An 11,033-nucleotide genomic window follows, 5' to 3' on the forward strand; every position below is an offset into this window, starting at 1 on the left:
ATGCTTGTGTTACAGCTGTGCTTCATTTGCATGTTGTTATGCCAATTGTCTTGACAAACAAGGCATGTACAATAATTTGTGTTTGTCATGCACTTTAATCACTAGGCAGGGTAATGGCAGCACACAATAAAAAGCATCTTAATTTGACAAAGGAATGCTTTGTGTGTCATCACACCCGTTTTTAATGTTCTTCATTAGCAGTAGTGAGGACAGGATGTTTGATACACACCTCAACGCTGCTGCACTTTTTATCCACCAAACATGCTGTATATTCAACAGCCTTTGACGTGTGCCACTTAAGGAGTGGAAGGGAGGTGAGAGAGAGGTGAGAGAGAGAAAGATATAAAGGGGATCAAAAAATAGTCCAGTCCCAGCCGGTTTGTGACACAGTTTCGATACACACCAACGACATTGTAACAGCTCAGTAAATACATTTGTTTTGAAAATATAAAGAAATTCAACTTTTCAGAGTGTTGTATAAAAGCACCTACTTTATGTTTTCACATCCTGGAAACTTAAAGGCTATTTTTTTAGTATCAGCATCTGCCATTACTTAGCAAAATGTTCTTATATTCACAGAAGGACAAGAGCACAAACGGTACAATGTATGTTTCAGGCTGATGGCAAATAAGATGATGGTGATGTAAGCGCTGAGGGACAAGGAAACTAATAGGGAGTTTTGAGCTTGGTTTTTAATTTTTTTTCAAGGTTTAAAAAACAACCTTTTTTTAAACTAATTTAAGTTTTTTATTTTTTATTTTTTTTATGCAAGGGAAATACCAAATTCAAACTGTCCCTTTCACATGTTTTGATGACAGTTTGTTGTTTGGGTTTGGTTCAATGTTTTTTTTTTACATGGTACTCTAACAGCACATCCCAATAAAAGATATTTGTTTACTCCTTTTACTTATACAAGAGATTTGTGTCTCAGCTGTTTATCTCAAATTATTCCAATAGTTTGAGGAGTTAAGTCCCTGGTGAAATAAGTCTGTGTCACACTTTTTTTGTGAACCAATCCACTTTAGGAAGATTCAGATCACATGTCATGAAACGATACAATATCTGATGTTTTAAAATCAGATGCAGACTAAAACGGCTGAAACCAGCAGGTATAGCAAATGTGTTCTGAAAAGTCTAATAATATCTATAAAATAGGTTACTCACAAAAACCTCGGTAATTGCACTAATCACTAGAGCCTCAGTGCTCTTGCCATGTAACTTCTTGAAACTAAAAGCTTTGTACTGCGGTTATTTATGTCGGATATAGTCAACGCTGTAATTAACTTTGCACTGGATTATTATTTCTTTCATATTTGTGGTATTCAAGGTCATTACCTCTTTACAAAGATGTGTGTTCTTTACTTCTTCGAAAAGTAAACCGGCCTTTGGAACGTTTTGTTGAGACTTCACTGTTGTTGTCAATGGCAACTGGTGGGATTTTAAAAAACAAATCAATAATTACAAAGTAGAAAGCACCATTAGGTAATTACACTATATCTGGTAATTGTTAGCCTCATCTCAACTGTCAAGTTTATTTAGAGGTTTCCAGCCATGTACTTGTCATGTGTCTTAATTTGCGTCGTAATCTCTGACAACAAAGGCTGCCGAAAATGCACAGGATTTCTAGAAGATCAGTAGGTCAATCCTGTCCCTCAAGAATCTCTATGTAAACATTAAAAAGGGTTTTAATGTTTTAAATTTACATGATACAATGTCCTTGTGGGTTATATGTTGGTAAAACAAAGCTCCATAAAAGGATTTATGGAGATTACCCAATAGCAGTTTATTTGATTGACTTAAGACACAATGTCTCATCATTTATGTTCCAGGTCATTGAAAAGGCAACACTGCCAGGGAAAGGTGGTAACCATTGACCAAATGGTACAAATATATAAGGTTATACTGAATATACTTTGGAAACTTTATCCCCCCAAAAGTTCAAATTATGACATTCTGTGGGATGTTATGCTCTAAGGAGTTCTGGTCTTGTGCAGTATAGACCTACTGATCGTACACAGGATACAAATACTAATAGTCCTGGGAGGTTCGTTTTCTGCTAAAGAGGGCAGATGCAGCCTTCAGAGCAGCTCTCAGGAATGCAAGGAACAACCCCTCAAGGAATCAAGAGACCAAAACAGCAGCAAACAGAGAAGATTAACAGTCACTTCTGAGACAACATGAGACGTCAAGGATTACAAAGCTCTGTTCAGGTCTGTGATAGTTACCCCCCCCCCCCCCCCCCCCCCCCCAAAAACCAGCTTTATCACTTCTATGTTTTGAGGCATCAAAAACCACAATGACCCTGAAAGCTCCATCTCAGCCCGAAGAACAGGCTCTGTGTTTCACCCAAACCAGAGTTAGGTGAGTTCTCTCTGGGATTATATCTACTGGGTCAGCTCTGCTAATACATACTGTACTTAGAAGAGCAGTTTTTTAACCCAAGGTTTTCAACTGGTAATTATTTTTTCTTTGATTTCAGATATGCAGTTCAAGAGTGTCAAGCTGCATGTGCAGAAGATTTAAGGATTTATTTAAAGCACTGAGTTTTTTAATTGATAGTTATTGATAGATGAACACTAACATTTATTGCCATCCATTAGGAATGCCGCTCACATGAAATAGAAGTAGTCCACACATGTATATCTTCCTTTTAAAATCAAATTTAGTAAGCTCTTTGCCAACAGTTGCTTTGTGAGCCCAGGTAAGACAGTTAAACAATATGTGGACAATTTAAGCCCATAAGGAACTGTGCCCTGTGCCCATATCGCTAGAGCAGTATAATATCAGAATGTAATTAGATGTTCCTAACATGATTATGCTGCTGTGCCCTTCCCTTTGAATTCTCTGGACACTTAGCCTCATTTGACACATGAAGTCAATTCCAAAAAGGAGCCGTCTTTGATTTTGAGGAATAAAAAAGGCTTAATTACTGTTATACTACATTTGGTTAAGATCCTCTACTGATTTTGCTTTACAGCGTAAAACAACCAAGCTGAAATCATTTTACATCATCATCATTTTGCATACAGAGGATATCTAAATGAGTCATCATTGCAAATTAATACTGATAATTGCAGCGTCCTCTGTGACGTTATTAAAAGACATAATTGATTTTGGAACGTCTAGAGATAAATTGACTGTAACCCAGTTTCTATCAGTGCACCGGTTTTCATAATTGTCTGAGTTATAATGCTTTGGACACAACCACATTGCATTAATTAACCCCACCCATATTGTTTTGCCACACCCTGTCAGACCCTTATAAATATTTAGTCAGACATCTGACAGTCATCAACCAGTCTGAGAGGAGAAAGGTGTATGATTCTTGTACCATTAACTTTGTAAGTATTCCATTTACTTTTATTCACTGACCCACATATTAACAGATTTATGATTCCTTTTTAAGATATCTTTCAGTTTTTTTTTCTGGCATTGATTGTGTTTTTCTTATCCAGTATTCTAATTTAAATTCAAATGATTGCAGACGCTGTTGATTACTGGTTGAAACTACTGTACAGTACTGTAAACCTTCAAATCTTCAAGGTATGTCAAAATATTATGGGTCAAGTCAAGGAAAAAACTGTATATTTTGAGGCACGTGCTTGGTTTCGTAAATGTGATGGTCGAGTTGTGTTTTCCTTTCAGTTACTTTTAAAAGGCTAAAAACCAGCAACAACTTTATTTTCACTTTGGATGTGTACTTGTCTAAGTTTCTAATTCATACACTGGCAGCAGCTAGCTACATGGTGACACTGGTGGACACACCTGATGAATTTGACATACTTTACAGAGATGATACTAATTAACACTCAGCAAGAGAAATTAGATTCTCAAATTAGTTCCATCAACTGGTTCTTTAAACTACTTAATCTCGCTTTAATGGCTTCCTGGGGCATATTTGTCACAAAAGGTCGAGGAGAAACTTTAAGCTTTTTGTGCAACAGTTGTGAAAATTGGCACCATCTGAAATTAAACTATGCCTATTAAAAAATTAATTGTGGAGCCACATGTTTTGAGTTAGTACTGGTCATATTGATAATATGCTTTGGGTACCTGAATTAGCAAAAATTCAAGATGTGTATTTGCACAAGTTGATATGAATATTTTGTATTTATTTTTATCCACATAGCAACAAGATGTTGAAGCTAACTCTTACTGCAGGTAAGCACACTGATCAAGTACATGTTTTCCTTAAGGACTGGTTCAACAAATTGGAATATTTTACATTTTCTCATTCCTTTCGTATTTAACCTTTATCTCACTATTTTGTCTTTTTAAAGGTCTCTGTTTGATCTTCACCAGCTTGGGTACGTTCATACACTTATTTATCATAATTAGCAGTCCTACTACTATATACTGTAAAATGTTTAATCTTCAGAGCACAAGATATCAACTTTCGTGCACATTAATGTTTTGTATTTTGGTTGACACACCTGATTAAATGACAATTAAAAACAAGATCTGATTCTTATTCTTCCAGATTTTTCTTGTAATGGAAAGCCAACAACCACAACTGTTCCTGCAAACTTCTGTGTCGGAAAAAAAGATGGGCACTACGCTGCTTCAAGTTCCGCAAGTCATTATTACAGCTGCGTCAATGAGGAAGGGTATTACCGACCATGCCCAGCCAATCTGATCTTCAAAGAGAACTTGCAAATCTGTGACTGGCCCACAGCAACTTCCCCTGTTGTAACCATCAAATCTACAACTTACAAGCCCAACCCCACTGTTCCTGCAAACTTCTGTGTCGGAAAAAAAGATGGGCACTACGCTGCTTCAAGTTCCGCAAATCATTATTACAGCTGCGTCAATGAGGAAGGGTATTACCGACCATGCCCAGCCAATCTGATCTTCAACGAGAAGTTGCTAATCTGTGACTGGCCCACAGCAACTCCCAACCCCATAAAACCTAAAAAATTAACACAGGTTCTAAAATTCTAACATCTGTCATGGACAGCGTGATGGGGATTATGCCAACTCCCTTTGCCCAAGTTGTTTTTACAGCTGCGTCCATGAGATAACTTACTTAGTCACTGCCAACCAGGATTGATTTTTAACCAGCACTTGACATGCTGTGTCTGGCCAAAATCCAAACCAATCCAAAAAGTTGTAATCTTTTCAGATTGTTGAGGAAAGTCTGGGTATTTCCTGTATGATAGTAACTCACAATATTCTTTTCATTGCGATGCAACAGGCAGTACGGTCTTTATATCATCATGTCTTTGTTGTAACCGTTCCTAAAGAGTTGCACATGAATATGATGAATGATCACTTTTCTCATAAGCAGATGCAGGGGGGGCATGGGGGGCACTACAGTATATAAGCTGTTATATGTTGAATGTCATCAGATTGTTTACTAGTCATTAGTAAATCAAATGCTTAATAGTATCTTTGCTTGCTTTTTAGGCTTTACTGATCCACATTAAGGTGATTGAATTTAAAAACAGCATTCATACCGTGTCTGTCGATATGCAGCAGCACTTTATCATAAATTTATCATCATCAATCAGCCAAACTTTATTTGTATACAATTCATTACAAATGTTAGCTCAAGACACTTTACTAAAAAGAGCATGTAAAAGACCTTACTCTTTGTTATATTATATTTGATGTATCAATATATAATAAGATAATTTCTTGAAGTGTCACACTCTTGCCTGTAAATTGATGCTGTACTTTAATATGTTGGGTGTTTGGGTTTTTAACTATCAATATTAAATCTGACATATCTTACCTATTTGATTGTTGAGTGTAATATTGTTGTCGTAATTTTTTTTGTATGTAACTTTATCCATTGCTTTTTGGGATTGGTCTTTGATCAAAAATCATATTACCATATCAATGTAATTTAAATACAAGTTAAGAAAAAATTAATAATTTATAAATTACATTGAGCACATTTCAAAAACTGTAAATTTTTTGTGGGGGAAAAATATTGAAAAGTATTGAAACAATTCACCTTAATGGCACTTATGCAGATGCCATTTAAATAAAGGGCAAGTATAAGACGACAAGGAAAGACACACTTTTCGATCACTTTTTGACAATCAAGCCACTTACTATGAAATGTTCAATAACTACTCAGAAGATTAAATAGAAAAATGGGGGAGAAATGTAGTCTCTTGTGAAGAGAATCTGAACAAACAGAGCTCCACAGACATCTCCATCCAGTCTTAAGGCCTTTGCACATCGAGTACGTTTTTTCCGGATGTGTTTTTGGGATCCGTAATCCCCCCCAAAAAAAACCTTGCACACTGAGTCCGATGCGTTTATTTTTTCTATTTATTCTGAAAATTCGCAGTATGAGACAAAAGGTCTCGTAACTCATCATGCAGAGTGATCAAGCGGTGAAGATGATTTTAGCGGTTCTTTCACTCCTTGAAAAAGAAACCAACCGGGTCCGTCCACATCAAAACAAGACAAGAGTGAGGAAAGTTTCACCTGTTGATAAAGGAACTGCAGAATTATACCGATCACTTCCAGGTGTATTTCAGGATGTCAGTGATCCAGTTTGATATGCTGCTCTCTATGAAAAAACGCAGATAATCGAACCTGTTCCGAAAGAAATGATGACGGACGAAAGTGTCGGCTTCAGTGTGCAAACATGATTGACAACATGGGATGGTATTTCTTTTTGAACGTGCGTCAATTTCGGACGAAAAAAACAGAGTTTAAGGCTAGGTGGTTAGCCTGCTAACTGATATTTAACTGTATTTCCATTCTCTCCATGTTGTGTCCAATTAAATAACATGTTGCATTCGACCAAACATAACATGGTTTATGAAAAGAATAAAAACACAATTTCACTGTTAAACAACTACAAAAGGGCAACAAACTATTACCTAAATTATCAGCAAATATCCACCTAAGTGTCTTAAGACAGTTTGAGTTCAAAAAGTATTTATTTGTATTTTCTTTGAAACCATTAGTTTTAGAGTAGTTTTTTGTTGGTGTTGTAGTATGTTTGAGTTAGAGTTTGTACTGTTTTCAACTGTTTTTCACAGTGTCAACTTACAAGAGGTTGACAATCTACAGATAGTTAGTTGAATGTCAATCAATAACCTGTTTTAAAAAATAAGAGAGTCGGAAGACACTTTGTAAAATGTTGTAATACCTTGAAATTCACCTTATAGTCTACTGGCAGTAAGTTGAATGTATATAACTTGTCTGTTGACAAGTCTTGTTGAATATCCGCTGATACACTGTTGACATGGAACTACATATCTACTGATAATGCACCTTGTCTACTAATAGTTAGTTGAATGTATGTTACTTGTCTGTTGAAAAAGTTATGTTGAATATCAACTGATACACTGTTGACATGCAACTGAATATCTACTGATAGCTTGTTGAGTGTCAACAGACGGACTATCAAAATAAAGTGTTACCTGGTTTATGAGAAGAATAAAAACACAACTACAAAAGGGCAACAAACTATTACCTAAATTATCAACAAATATCCACCTAAGTGTCTTAAGACAGTTTGAGTTCAAAAAGTATTTATCTGTATTTTCTTTGAAACCATTAGTTTTAGAGTAGTTTTTATTGGTGTTGTAGTATGGGATACTTGTCAAGGGTGAGGGACCCAAAAAGTGAAAGGGGCCAGAAAAAGTAAACATGAACCCTTTTCACACATACGGAAATCTCCTGAAAAACTCTGGAGATTAGGCTACCCAGAGGCGATATGTTACGGAAGCGCATTGCATTCACCAAAGAAAAAAAAGATTAGACACATTATCTCATAATTACTAGATCAGGATCTCATAATTACGAGATCATGAGCTCTATGGGGTGCTACTGCGTCGGGTTGGACCAAAAGGAGACCCAGGAAGCTTTGAGTTTGAAGGCTACCCCTACAAAAGGTTAAGAGTTATTCAAACCGAAGTGGACAGGTTCTGGAGGAAGTGGAGTCTGTTGGCTGCACCCAATTTGTTTGTGAGGAGCATATGGCATACAAGGGAGCGAAATCTGGCAGCCGGAGACATTGTTTGGTTGGCAGACCAGAATGCCTTGAGGGGTCAATACAAACTTGCCGTGAGAGATGTGAATGTCCGCACATTTCCAAGATACCCAGTCCCAGGGGTGGAGCAGCGATTTTAAAAGTGCGGGTGTTCTAATGCTAGTATATTACCACCCTCTAGCAAATCAACACATTCTGTTTCATTTAATGTCCAATAACTAATGTTAGCTGACACATCATAATTCAAGACAAAGTTACAAAAGATAATTAGACACTAACTTTATGAACATCCATAGTGAGTAACCCAGTTAGCTCTAAAAACGAGATTCAAAACTGCTCTTTGTGATGCTTTTATTTTGCTTTTCTTATTGCCTTATGCCTCAGTCTCTTTATTTCCGGTCTTCAAATGTAATGTGCTTTTATTTTGAAAAACTGCAAAAGGGACTTCCGCTACATCGTAAAGTTACGGGAGTAAATGAATAGAGTTAAAATAACAACCAAGAGGAGAAAATTAGCCACAACTAAAATCCACCAGCAATGTTTTTTTTTTTTAGCTTTTCTGCATCAGTAAAGATGGTGTGACCTCCTTGGGTTCAGGAACCAGGAGCTCAAGTGGGAGGTGTTTTGTTAAAGTCTAAGAACCACAGAAAATTAAAATATGGTTAAAAAAACATTTACTGGTTCATATCTAATTGTATTTATTTTGTGTTTGAAGGTTAAGCAGCTTTAATAGTACTTATCAGGTTATCTCTGTTGTCAGCCCTTATTTAAAGCTTTTATTGAACACTGGAGAGCAGCACTGAGCAGGTCAGCAAATCAGGTAACCTTTCTGAGCCAGGTGTGTAGACCTGCTGAGTGGCTCTAATTGACAGACAGGAGTGTCAGTAGTGTGTGAGAGCAGGAGTGAGGTGAGAGGTTGAGACACTTGTAGGCTGATTTCAGTGAAAGGAAGACAGCAGAGATACCTTTGGTAAGTGTGCAGTGTTGTTTGGTAATTATCTGTTTTGAATGTTTGAATGTAGGCCTGCTTAATTTAGGCTGTTTATTTCATAGTGATGCATTCTGGGTTTTATAGTGTAGTGTTCACATGAAACAATTAAATTAGAAGTGTAAATGGTAATTAATATTGAACAAATTATTTATTATTGAACTGTTTTGTTTGCAATGTAAGCAAAGGATAAATAACTGAATAAATAGATAAACAGATTAATTTAATGGTTATATTAACTTAAATTCTGATTTGGTTTGTTTGGTGTTAAAATTTGGGAAAGGAAATTAAGGATGCTAAAATATGTATGGTTAATTAGTTACCATTTGAGACTGGTTTGATTTAGTATCTTCATGTTCTTAAAAGACTTTTGTTGATTAACATGTTTATGTTTCAAGGTTTACAAGCTGTTTATCTATTTATTCAGTTATTTATCATTTGCTTACAATGCAAACAAAACAGTTCAATAATAAATAATTTGTTCAATATTAATTACCATTTACACTTCTAATTTAATTGTTTCATGTGAACACTACACTATAAAACCCAGAATGCATCACTATGAAATAAACAGCCTAAATTAAGTAGGCCTACATTCAAACATTCAAAACAGATAATTACCAAACAACACTGCACACTTACCAAAGGTATCTCTGCTGTCTTCCTTTCACTGAAATCAGCCTACAAGTGTCTCAACCTCTCACCTCACTCCTGCTCTCACACACTAATGACACTCCTGTCTGTCAATTAGAGCCACTCAGCAGGTCTACACACCTGGCTCAGAAAGGTTACCTGATTTGCTGACCTGCTCAGTGCTGCTCTCCAGTGTTCAATAAAAGCTTTAAATAAGGGCTGACAACAGAGATAACCTGATAAGTGCTATTAAAGCTGCTTAACCTTCAAACACAAAATAAATACAATTAGATATGAACCAGTAAATGCTTTTTTAACCATATTTTAATTTTCTGTGGTTCTTAGACTTTAACAAAACACCTCCCACTTGAGCTCCTGGTTCCTTAATAAACAATATATCGCCGAGTTCTACAAATGTATTTATTTGACAAAATGAGAGAAAAAGGCTCTTTGAAAGTGGCGCGGCCTACCTGCAGAAAGCCTGAGTGAGCTGATGTGAGGACGCCGCAGCATTTCCAGATAATTCACCTCGAGCCAATAGGCAGAGGGAGTGACGTTTCTATACTATTACTGCTGCATGGTGCATAGACTGCACGTAATTAAACGGCGGCATTAAGTTTTCTGTTCGTCAGTATGTTGTTCTCTGCTCTTTTGTGGATGTTGTCATTCCATTGGATTACACATAGCATTGCTATAAAGGCAAATATTCTCATTATAGCGTCGTGTAGCGGACTCTGTTGCTTCGGCCGCTAGTTCCGCGTTGTATTGGAGAGAATGAATTTAATTCGTGCAAACAAACTTCATGCTACATTTGCGTAAATGCTTGCCCCATACTGACTGGCATAAATCATTACATGGCGCTATATTAGAGGGTACAACACCAAAGGTGTAATCCGGTAATCCGAATTTGGTATTTCGTTTGTTTTCTTCTCAGGATCACGTAATTCAGCTCACTTTCGTCCCTGTTGTTCAAATAAACACTGGATAGGATCACCCTGATCTGGGTACAGACTCTGAAGGATTACCAAATCTGAATGACCAGTGCTAATGTAAATGGAAAGCAGGGGAAACCTAAAACCACACAATTTGAAGGATCCCCATAGGCCTTTTGAATTTACAAAAAGACCTTGGATAGTCTTTTTTTTAAGTCAGTCCTCTGACCAGAAAATGACCCTGACTAGTAGACACCAAGAACATATGCATTCAATGTTTTTAATTATTTAACTTTTGAAATTAATATTTGTTCATTATTTTTTATTATTGACTTGACTTAAGCACACAGCATACTGTATTTTTTTCGATTTCTAACCTAAAATCAAGTCTGAGTCCAGTCCTCTGCTATGATCTGGATTATTCTGATTTTTGTTTGGATCAAAGTAATCCTGATCCTACTCAGAAGTTTTGACAAACACAAACCAGAGGTTTGATTTGGATAACAACCAGGATTAGATC

At 36.4% G+C, this 11,033-nt stretch overlaps 1 long non-coding RNA gene across 1 annotated transcript; it reads left to right on the forward strand.

Moving 5' to 3' along the window:
- The first annotated feature begins 3,217 nt into the window (after positions 1-3,217).
- Positions 3,218-4,307, forward strand: LOC132989994 (uncharacterized). Its single transcript, XR_009675954.1, has 4 exons — positions 3,218-3,341; positions 3,485-3,543; positions 4,130-4,161; positions 4,281-4,307. It is a non-coding gene; the product is annotated as an uncharacterized LOC132989994 (long non-coding RNA).
- Positions 4,308-11,033: the final 6,726 nt, after the last annotated feature.

The sequence above is a fragment of the Labrus mixtus genome, chromosome 15, assembly GCF_963584025.1.
Source record: "Labrus mixtus chromosome 15, fLabMix1.1, whole genome shotgun sequence".
In the NCBI taxonomy this organism is placed as follows: domain Eukaryota; kingdom Metazoa; phylum Chordata; class Actinopteri; order Labriformes; family Labridae; genus Labrus; species Labrus mixtus.